The 12367-nt window shown below is 44.4% G+C and overlaps 1 long non-coding RNA gene across 1 annotated transcript in view; it reads right to left on the reverse strand.

Moving 5' to 3' along the window:
- Positions 1-746: 746 nt before the first annotated feature.
- Positions 747-12367, reverse strand: part of LOC130311673 (uncharacterized) — a 31741-nt gene continuing 20120 nt past the window's right edge. Inside the window, exons 2-3 of the long non-coding RNA XR_008859996.1 lie at positions 8320-8398; positions 747-785 (exon numbers count right to left, since the gene is read on the reverse strand). This is a non-coding gene — a long non-coding RNA (uncharacterized LOC130311673). The remainder of the gene's footprint in view (positions 786-8319; positions 8399-12367) is intronic.

Below are 12367 nucleotides of genomic sequence, written 5' to 3' on the forward strand. Positions count from 1 at the left end.
GCCTGGATTTTTCTTCCCCATGTGCATTACCAGTACATTTATCAGTGTTGAACCTCATCTGCCCCATCCCAGCCCAAACCTTCAACCTATCCAGATCCATTTGTAACAGTGCACTGTCCTCTATAGCGTTTACCGCTTTACAGAGTTTAGTATCATCTGCAAAGATTGCTACTTTACTATTCAACTACTATTACTTACCCACTTACACACATTCTCCCCCAGTCCCATCCTTCTTATTTTATGCACCAATCATTTATGTGGTGCCGTATCAAATGCTTTGGAAAAATCCATGTATACGACATCCAGCGATTCCCCCTGGTCCAGTCTGGAGCTCACCTCCTCACAAAAGCTGATCAGTTTAGTTTGACAGGACAAATCTCTCAGAAAGCCATGCTGATATGGGGTCATACATTTACTCCAAAATAGCATCTCTTAGAAAAACCTTAAACAATTTGGATACAACAGAGGTTAAACTAACAGGCCTCTAATTCCCGGGGTCACTTTTTGTCCCTTTTTTAAATATTGGCACCACATTTGCCATGCGCCAGTCCTGGGAACAGTCCCTGTCACTATAGAGTCTCTGAATATTAATATTAAAAATAGGGGTATGTCTATTACATTACTTAATTCCTTTAGAACAGAGGGGTGAATGCCATCTGGACCAGGTGATTTGTCAATTTTGATTTCTTGTAGACAGCACTGTATTTCTTCTTGGGTTAGACAGGTGACCTGTAAAGGGGAGTTTACCTTATCTCGCTGTATTTCACTTGGCATTTCATTTTCCTCTGTAAATACAGTGGAGAAGAATTTGTTTAATTTATTTGTTTTTCCTGATCCCCATTTATAATTTCTTCTTTACCGTTTTTTTTTTAAATCTATTATAAGCATATTATTTGCAGTTGACTTATTGCTTATGGAAGGTTCCTCCTAAAAAAAATTATAACATCCCTTTTTCAAGTTTAAAAATAAAACACTGTAAAAAAAAATATAAATAATATAAATGTATTCGTTTTTTTTTGCCGGGTACAAATTGTCCAAACTTTAAAATTATTACATTCCTAATCTTGCACGGTCAATGGTGTAGACGCCAAAAAAATTCCCACACATATATCACAAGTCTAACACTTAACACATAACTTTCCATCATGGGAGCAATAGTAAAAAGTTATTAAAACTTGGATAACCCCTTTAACCCATTCAAGATAACTATGGCTACATCTGTAAATAACATAGTTCTCCCCTAGAAGAAATAAAACTGTCTCTCTAGTGATGCCTATAGATCAATAACCAACTTTTAAAGCCTGACTTGGGTTGTCATCAAAACCAGAGATAACAATGTAGACAGTAATGTTTTGGAGTCATAGCTCTTTGTCCGTACTGAGGGCCCTAGTTGGTTGTGTCAAGAGCTGCATTCACAATTCTGCCTCTTGTTAGAAGTCTGAATAAATTTTAGATTTTTGTATTTATATTTAGAAATCTAAGGGCTAGGGTTTAAAATATTTTGGAGTCTGTTCTGGGGTAAAATAAAAATGTTCACCTCTGTGGTTTGTGGTCTTAATTTATTTTGGGGGTGGGGTCTGAATTTATTTTAGGGTTTAGAGTCTTAACTTCGAGGTCTGGGACCTAAATTAGTTTTCGCTTCTGCTGGGAGATCTACATTTATTTTGGGATCCAAACAAAGTCTGGCCCGGGTATTAATTTATATAGTAGTCTGATATGGGATCTAATTTATTTATTTGTTTATGTTTTCTAAATCTTTTTTAGTTTTCAGTACAGACAAAAGAAATACAATCATCAGCAGGACTTTGAAATGTTGAATTTACATGATATACATAAGAACAAACATATGACATGATATACACTGCTCAAAAAAATAAAGGGAACACTAAGATTACCCATCCTAGATCTGAATGAATGAACTAATCGTATAAAATACTTTCGTCTTTACATAGTTGAATGTGCTGACAACAAAATCACACAAAAATGATCAATGGAAATCAATTTTTATCAACCCATGGAGGTCTGGATATGGAGTCACACTCAAAATCAAAGTGGAAAACCACACTACAGGCTGATCCAACTTTGATGTAATGTCCTTAAAACAACTCAAAATGAGTCTCAGTAGTGTGTGTGGCCTCCACGTGCCCGTATGACCTCCCTACAATGCCTGGGCATGCTCCTGATGAGGTGGTGGATGGTCTCCTGAAGGATGTTCTCCCAGACCTGAACTAAAGCATCTGCCAACTCCTGGACAGTCTGTGGTGCAACTTGGCGTTGGTGGATAGAACGAGACATGATGTCCCAGATGTGCTCAATCGGATTCAGGTCTGGGGAAAAGGCAGGCCAGTCCATACCATCAATGCCTTCCTCTTGCAGGAACTGCTGACACACTCCAGCCACAAGGTCTAGCATTGTCTTGCATTAGGAGGAACCCAAGGCCAACTGCACCAGCATATGGTCTCACAAGGGGTCTGAGGATCTCATCTCGGTCATCTCCTTCATGTCTCCTGATGTACTGGCCTGTCTCCTGGTAGCACCTCCATGATCTGGACACTACACTGACAGACACAGCAAACCTTCTTGCCACAGCTTGAATTTATGTGCCATTCTGGATGACCTGCACTACCTGAGCCACTTGTAGACTCCGTCTCATGGGGATGTAGACTCAGTCTCATGCTACCACTAGAGTGAAAGCACCGCCAGCATTCAAAAGTGACTAAAACATCAGACAAGAAGCATAGGAACTGAGAAGTGGTCTGTGGTCACCACCTTGCCTATAATTTCCACCTGTTGTCTGTTCCATTTGCACAACAGCATTTGAAATTGATTGTCAATCAGTGTTGCTTCCTGAGTGGACAGTGTGATTTCACAGAAGTGTGATTTACTTGGAGTTACATTGTTTTGTTTAAGTGTTCCCTTTATTTTATTTCAGCAGTGTAGAAAAGACGATACCACCCAACAATGCATTTTAGGATCAAGGCCCAAAGCAACATAAACAGTCCCAACTCCCCCTCCCCCAACCCCAAATTCCACATCCATTTTAGCAATAGAACAGTATATAATCCCATTTAGCAGTCGTAATCGGGGAATGAACAGTATCTCATAATAAAATAGAGTAGTATGGCCCTCAAAAGGCCTCACACATTGCAGCCCGATTCAGATATTGGTTAATGAAAAGTCCCAGCAGCTCCCATTGCACCAGCCCAAGGTGATTATTGGGCAGCTGCAAGCGATTAATTCTTTTTTAATCTGGGCTTGGGACAAAATTCATTTAGTTGCATGGTCTGAGGTTTGAATTAATTTTTAGATCTGAAGTGGGGTCTAAATTAATGTTTTGGCGGGGATTTGTAATTATGTGGGGGAAATTGTCTTAAAGGGGTGCTCTGCCCCTAGACAACTTATGCCCTATCCAAGGTATCAGGGATAAGATGCAGTGGCGTTGCTAGGGTTGGTGTCACCCGGTGCGGTAGAAAATGGTGTCACCCCCATACCTCCCCCAGTAGGTTTTTAGCCTGTTGTGACAGACACCACGGTTGTAGCGCATTGTGAGAAATTCCAGTATAATAATCAGATATACCAGTTGCCACAGAATGGGAAAGTGTTAAATAAGTTTTCACCATTTAAATATACAGCTCCCAGAATTACTTAAAGGGGTACTCCACTGGAAAACATTTACTTTTATATCAACTGGTGCCAGAAAGTTAACCCCTTCAGGACCAAGCCCATTTTGGCCTTAAGGACCAGAGTGTTTTTTGCACATCTGACCACTGTCACTTTAAACATTAATAACTCTGGAATGCTTTTAGTTATCATTCTGATTCCGAGATTGTTTTTTCGTGACATATTCTACTTTAACATGGTGGTAAATTTTTGTGGTAACTTGCATCCTTTCCTTGTGAAAAATCCTAAAATTTGATGAAAAATTTGAAAATTTTGCATTTTTCTAACTTTGAAGCTCTCTGCTTGTAAGGAAAATGTATATTACAAATAAAAAAAAATTTTATTCACATATACAATATGTCTACTTTATGTCTGCATCATAAAAGTGACGAGTTTTTACTTTTGGAAGACACCAGAGGGCTTCAAAGTTCAGCAGCAATTTTCCAATTTTTCACAAAATTTTCAAACTCACAATTTTTCAGGGACCAGTTCAGGTTTGAAGTGGATTTGAAGGGTCTTCTTATTAGAAATACCCCACAAAAGACCCCATTATAAAAACTGCACCCCCCAAAGTATTCAAAATGACATTCAGTCATCATTTTAACCCTTTAGGTGTTTCACAGGAATAGAAGCAAAGTGAAGGAGAAAATTCACAATCTTCATTTTTTACACTCGCATGTTCTTGTAGACCCAATTTTTAAATTTTTACGAGGGGTAAAAGGAGAAAATGTATACTTATATTTGTAGCCCAATTTCTCTCGACTAAGCACATACCTCATATGTCTATGTAAAGTGTTCGGCGGGCGCAGTAGAGGGCTCAGAAGGGAAAGAGCGATAAGGGGATTTTGGAGAGTACGTTTTTCTGAAATGGTTTTTGGCGGCATGTTGCATTTAGGAAGCCCTTATGGTGCCAGAACAGCAAAAAACCCTCACATGGCATACCATTTTGGAAACTAGACCCCTTGAGGTACGTAACAAGGAATAAAGTGAGCCTTAATACCCCAGAGGTGTTTCACGACTTTTGCATATGTAAAAAAAAAATTTTTTTTTTCACTAAAATGTGTGTTTCCCCCCAAATTTCACATTTTTCCAAGGGTTAATAGCAGGAAATACCCCCCAATATTTGTAACCCCTTCTCTTCTGAGTATGGAGGTACCCCATAAGTTGACCTGAAGTGCACTATGGGTGAACTACAATGCTCAGAAGAGAAGGAGTCATATTTGGCTTTTTGAGAGCAAATTTTGCTCGGGGGGCATGTCGCATTTAGGAAGCCCCTATGGTGCCAGAACAGCAAAAAATACCCACATGGCATACCATTTGGGAAACTAGACCCCTTGAGGAATGTAATAAGGAATAAAGTGAGCCTTATTACCCCACAGGTGTTTCATGACTTTTGCATATGTAAAAAAAAAAAAAAAAATTTCCACTAAAATGTGTGTTTCCCCCCTAATTTCACCTTTTTGCAAGGGTTAATAGCAGAAAATACTCCCCAAAATTTGTAACCCCATCTCTTCTGAGTATGGAGGTACCCCATAAGTTGACCTGAAGTGCACTATGGGCGAACTACAATGCTCAGAAGAGAAGGAGTCATATTTGGCTTTTTGAGAGCAAATTTTGCTCGGGGAGCATGTCGCATTTAGGAAGCCCCTAAGGTGCCAGAACAGCAAAAAAAAACACACATGGCATACCATTTTGGAAACTAGACCCCTTGAGGAACGTAACAAGGGGTACAGTGAGCATTTGCCCCCCACTGGTGTCTGACAGATCTTTGGAACAGTGGGCTGTACAAGTTTTCATTTTCATGGAACACTGTTCCAAAGATCCGTCAGACACCTGTGGGGGGTAAATTCTCACTGCACCCCTCATTACATTCCGTGAGGGGTGTCGTTTCCGAAATGGGGTCACATGTGGGGTTTTGTTTTTTTTGCATTTGTCAAAACCGCTGTAACAATCAGCCACCCCTGTGCAAATCACCTCAAATGTACATGGTGCGCTCTCCCTTCTGGGCCTTGTTGTGCGCCCCCAGAGCACTTTGCCCTCACATATGGGGTATCTCTGTAGTCGGGAGAAATTGCGTTACAAATTTTGGGGGGCTTTTTTCCCTTTTACCTCTTGTGAAAATGTAAAGTATAGGGCAACATCAGCATGTTAGTGTAAAAAATAAAAAAATTTTACACTAACATTCTGGTGTAGACCCCAACATTTCCTTTTCATGAAGGGTTAAAGAAGAAAAAGCCCCCCAAACCTTGTAACGCAATTTCTCCCGAGTACGGCGATACCCCATATGTCGCCCTAAACTGTTGCCCTGAAATACGACAGGGCTCCAAAGTGAGAGCGCATGTGCATTTGAGGCCTAAATTAGGGATTTGCATAGGGGTGGACATAGGGGTATTCTACGCCAGTGATTCCCAAACAGGGTGCCTCCAGCTGTTGCAAAACTCCCAGCATGCCTGGACAGTCAACGGCTGTCCGACAATACTGGGAGTTGTTGTTTTTCAACAGCTGGAGGCTCTGCTTTGGAAACAGTGGTGTACCGGACGTTCTTATTGGGGGAGGGGGGCTGTGTAAGGGTATGTGTATATGTAGTGTTTTTAACTTTTTATTTTATTTTGTGTTAGTGTAGTGTAGTGTTTTTAGGGTACAGTCACATGGGCGGGGGATTACAGCGAGTTTCCCAGCGCAAAATTTGCTGCATCTCAAGATGCGAGAAACCCACTGTAAAAGCCTCGCCCATGTGAATGTACCCTGTACATTCACGGGGGTGGCGGGGCGGGGGCTTGCATCAGCTGTTGCAAAACCACAACTCCCAGCATGCATGGTCTGTTAGTGCATGCTGGGAGTCATAGTTTTGCAACAGCTGGAGGCACACAGGTTAGGAAACACTGAGTTAGAAACAGACAATGTTTCCCAACCAGTGTGTCTCCAGTTGTTGCAAAACTACAACTCCCAGCATGCCCAGACAGCTGAAGGGCATGCTGGGAGTTGTAGTACGGCAACATCTGAAGGGCCAGATGTTGCTGAACTAAAACTCCCAGCATGCCTGGACAGTCAGTGCATACTGGGAGTTGTAGTTTTGCAACAGCTGGAAGAGCACAGATTGGAGACCATTATACAATGGTCTCCAAACTGGGGCCCTCCAGATGTTGCAAAACTACAACTCCCAGCATGCATGGTCTTTTAGTGCATGCTGGGAGTTATAGTTTTGCAACAGCTGGAGGCACACAGGTTAGGAAACACTGAGTTAGAAACAATGTTTCCCAACCAGTGTGTCTCCAGCTGTTGCAAAACTACAACTCCCAGCATGCCCAGACAGCTGAAGGGCATGCTGGGAGTTGTAGTACGGCAACATCTGAAGGGCCAGATGTTGCTGAACTAAAACTCCCAGCATGCCTGGACAGTCAGTGCATGCTGGGAGTTGTAGTTTTGCAACAGCTGGAAGAGCACAGATTGGAGACCATTATACAATGGTCTCCAAACTGAGGCCCTCCAGATGTTGCAAAACTACAACTCCCAGCATGCCCAGACAGCCAAAGGCTGTCTAGGCATGCTGGGAGTTGTAGTTTTCAGACTCCTAGAAGCAGCAGTGAAGATCTTCACTGCTGCCTCTGAGGACCACATACTTACCCGTCGCTGCTCGTCCACGTGGCCGGTCCCGCGCTGCTCCTCGGTCCCGCCGCTGGATCAGGTAAGTCCGCCGGTCCCCACGTGTCCCCCCCGAATGCCGCAGGTCCCCGCGAGCCCCCGCAGTCTTCGTCCCCCGTTCTGCCCGACTTCCAGGGGTGTGCGGGGGATCTGAACTTTCACCCCAGATCACTGTGATTGGTCCACAGGGACCAATCACAGTGATCGCTGACCAGGACCATCAATTGATGGTCCTGGGGGTGAAGCAGAAGTTGTCCCCTGCTGGAAACAGCGGGACTTCTGCCAGTTAACCCGTGCGATGCTGCGCATCGCCGGGTTAACTGCATGTCATTTATAAACGCCGGGATGCGCGAACGCACTGCACAACCCGGCGTTTATATATGACATTCTGCGGGAAGGGGTTAAACAGATTTTTAAATTACTTCTATTTAAAATCTTAATACTTACAGTACTTATAAGCTGGTGTATGCTCCACAGGAAGATGTGTAGTTCTTTCCAATCTGACCACAGTGCTATTTGCTGACACCTCTGTCCATGTCAGTAACTGTCCAGAGCAGGATAGGTTTGCTATGGGGATTTGCTCCTACTATGGACAGTTCTTGACATGGACAGAGGTGTCAGCACAGAGCACTGTGGTCAGACAGAAAAGAAATTAAAAAAGAAAATAACTTCCTGTGAATCGCTTATACAGCAGCTAATAAGTACTGGAAGGATTAAGATTTTTAAATAGAAGTAATTTACAAATCTGTTTAACTTTGTAGCACCAGTTGATTAAAAAAAAATGTTTTCCAGTAGAGTACCCCTTTGAGCAGTGGTGAGGTTATGCTGGGAGTTGTAGTTTCACTGACCATAACTGTAGAACTGACAAGCGACTACAGCTCTGATAGGACATAGTGAGGAGAATGTACAATGATATCAGTGACTACAGGGGACGTCTTCTCTATAGTGAGGAGAATGTACAATGATATCAGTGACTACAGGTGACGTCTTCCCTTATCTAATTCAGATGGTACATACCGCCTGGTCCAGCTAAAACTTCTGTCTGTAGAATGTGACGCCCAGACGTCTCCTCACTATGTCAGCGCATTCTCATTCTCTATATGAAAACAAGTATTATTATAAACCTGACAGACACCGTACCCACTGAATATAATAATACCACACACTGTACATTCTGAATATAATACCATCACATATTGTACCCTCTGAATATAAATCTGCCACATACTGTACTCCTGAATATAATACTATCACATACTGTACCCTCTGAATATAATACCAACACATACTGTACACTCTGAATATATTACTACCACCCACTGCGCCCTCTGAATATAATACTTAGAGATGAGCAAACTACAGTAAATTCAACTCGTCACAAACTTCTCGGCTCGGCAGTTGATGGCTTTTCCTGCATAAATTAGTTCAGCTTTCAGGTGCTCCCGTGGGCTGGAAAAGGTGGATATTGTCCTAGGAGTATCTTTCCTATGAATGTATCCACCTTTTCCAGCCCACCGGAGCACCTGAAGGCTGAACTAATTTACGCAGGATAAGTCATCAACTGCTGAGCCGAGAAGTTCGTGACGAATCGAATTTACTGTAAGTTCGCTCATCTCTAATAATACTACCACAAACTGCGCCCTCTGAATATAATACTACCACCCACTGTGCCCTCTGAATATAATACTACCACAAACTGCGCCCTCTGAATATAACGTTGCCATACAGTGCACCCTCTGAATATAATACCACAACCGCAGTAACACCCCTCAACATCCATTAGCTGATGCTATTACCACGGGAGGGGGGTATTGGTGGTGTTGCTAGTGGATGATCGGGGTGCTACTACTGGGGGGGGGGGTGTTGCTGAAGGATGATGAGGGTGCTACTGGCCATCCCCCCTGGCAGTATCACCCCCATCATCCATCGGCAGGATCATCCTCCTGGCAGGAGCACCGCCATCATCCACCATCAGGATCTGCTGATGGAGGTGCTGCTGCTGGGGGGGGGGGTAGTTGCTGGCGGATGATGAGGGTGCTACTGCCAGGGGGGGAAGCATTAGGTAGGCAGCAGTTCCCCCACATTAGGTAGGTAGCAGTTTCCCCACATTAGGTAGCATTTTTCCCCACATTAGGCAGCATAGATTCCCCACATTTGGTACCAGTTTCCCCATGTTAAGTAGGTACCAGTTACCCCACATTAGGTAGCAATTTCCCCACATTAGGTAGCACAGATTCCCCACATTAGGTAGCAGTTTCCCCACATTCGGTAGCACAGATTCCCATTAGCTAGCATAGACTCCCCACATTAGGTAGCATAGACTCCGCACATTAGGTAGCATAGACTCCGCACATTAGGTAGCATAGACTCCCCACATTAGGTAGCATAGACTCCCCACATTAGGTAGCATAGACTCCCCACATTAGGCCGCAGGTTCCCTTGCAGGTTCCCCACAATGCGTCAAAGTCTCCCCACACACACACACACATACACACACACACACACACACATGCACACACACAAAAAAAAACACATACAACACAGAGAGACACACACACAAACACACACAGTCAGAGAGACACACTCACAGACAGACACACAGAGTCACACAGTCACACACACACAGAGTCACACACAGAGTCACACACACACACAGAGTCACACACACACAGAGTCACACAAACACACAGTCACACACAGAGTCACACACACACACAGAGTCACACAAACACACAGTCACACACAGAGTCACACAAATACACAGAGTCACACACACACACACACACACACACAGAGTCACACACACAAACATAGATAGAGACAGACACACACACTCACCCATCCAGCGCAGCGATCCTTCTCACCGGGCGCAATGCGAGTGACGTAACTGACGTCCCCCTGCGCGGCCATGCGGTGTGACGTCAGGCCGGCGCAGACGTGGGAGCGGAGGCCGGGCACAGTACTGTTGAAGGTGAGGGGGGGGGGGGGGCGTGATGACGGACGGGCGCACTGAAAGGGGGGGAGGGGTTGCTAACGGACGTGCGCACCGCACACACAGCACAGGGGGGGGGGTTTACTGACGGATGGGAGGCCGGTCGGGCACATAGGGGGGTGTCAGTGTAGCTGGGGAGGGGGTGTGGGTGCTGCGGAGCGTCTTGGTGTCACCCCATTAGGTTGGTGTCACCCGGTGCGGGCCGCACCCCCCGCACCCGGGTCGCAACGCCACTGATAAGATGTCTGATTGCGAGGGTCCCGCCACTGGGGATCTCCCTGCGGCAGCCGGCGTTCGTTTAGAGCGTCGGGTGCTGCGCCGGACGCTCGTGACGTTATGACTGCGCCCGCCCGTGTCATCACGGCCATGCCCCCTCAATGCAAGTCTATGAGAAGGGGCGTGACATTCATCAAGCCCCCTCCCATAGACTTGCCTGGAGGAAACATGGCCATGACATCATGAGCGGGTCGTGACCATGACGTCACGAGCCTCCGCCCAGCATCACCAGCCATCCAGCACGGAGCGAAGGTGGCTCCCTGCACCGGATGTCTGTGGTGCCACAGCCGAGTTTGTAGGGGTCCTTATTCTTTGGATAGAGGATGAGATGTCTAGGGGTGGAGTACCCCTTTAAGTAATTTAGAGGGTCTAGTGTGAGTTATTTACATGTTCTGGTGTCTATATTTAGTAGTCTGTAATGGGATCTGGTTAGGGTTATGAATTTATTCAGGGATTTGGTCTGAGGCCTCAATTAATTTGGGGGTATTTTCTGGAGTTTTTCACAGTCATTTCTGAATGTAGTGTCTGTATTTAGAGATCTGATTTGAGGGTTGAATTATTTTAGGATGATCCAGGGCTGAATAATTTAAAGGTCTAGCCTGGCATCTGAATTTATTTTAGGGTCTGGCTTGTTGCCTCTCATGCCCCCAACTTACTTGTATGTATGTGCATCTGGTCCTATTACTAGTTATACATTGTAACTTGTGTTTTTTCTGCAACTTGGTCAGTTTTCATATGGTTGTGGTAAATGTCAAGAGGGGAGTGGTAGACATGGTATTGTGGTGTAACAGACTTATTCCAGCCACATTGGCAGATGTAGTTTCACATTATAAACCTACTCAGCAGGGTTTATAATTTGTCTCTCTACTGAATATAGTTATTGTACCACATTTATTGACTGAGCTTGATTCTGGTACTGTATATATCCAATTGGGGGAGATTTAAAGGAAAACGGTAAGATATTTTCTCCTGCACTATCCACAGGTATTGCTGGATAGTGCGGGAGATGCTGATTCCAATGAGCCCTACCTTGCCTGGATCCGCCCAGCCGTTCGCCCGCAATTGTAGTTTTATTATATGTGGAAATCTTGCTGTAACTGGCACAGGCGGGGATTCTGCAGCTTAACTGGCACTGACCTCAGTGCCGCTTATGAATATTCATCCCCCCTCCCTCCAGTTAGGAGCTGCAAAGAGAGGGAGAGCTGGAAGGAGAGGGAATGAATATTCATAAGCGGCACTGACGTCAGTGGCAGTTAAGCTGCAGAAGCCCCGCCCGTGCTAGTTAGAGCAAGATTTCCACATATAATAAAACTAAAATTGCGGGCGAATGGCCGGGCGGATCCGGGCAAGGTAGGGCTCGTTGGAATCAGCATCTCCCGCACTATCCATCAGTACCTGTGGATAGTGCAGGATAAAATATCTGACAGTTTTCCTTTAAGAAAACTTGTGTAGAGGAAGAGTGGTGAAGTTGCCCCTTCCAAATAAAATATAAGGCCTCTGGAAAACAATCTGATTTGGCACTGCACATCTGTACTGTGCATGATTGCAGTACCATAATTATTCATTGTGCTTGGTTCTGGTACTGTAATACATTATACTCAGCTTTGTTCAGACATCATATTAGTGTTCTAAGCATGGTTGTGTTATCATCTACATTATTTGTGCTTGGTTTTGGCACTGCATAAATGTATTGAGTATGGTCCTGGTATCATATTTTTGCACAGAACCTTTTCAGTGCCATATTTATGTACAGTTTGTATCTTTTCTATATATTGAGCTTGTTTCTGGTACTGTAGA

The sequence above is a fragment of the Hyla sarda genome, chromosome 1, assembly GCF_029499605.1.
Source record: "Hyla sarda isolate aHylSar1 chromosome 1, aHylSar1.hap1, whole genome shotgun sequence".
Taxonomy (NCBI): domain Eukaryota; kingdom Metazoa; phylum Chordata; class Amphibia; order Anura; family Hylidae; genus Hyla; species Hyla sarda.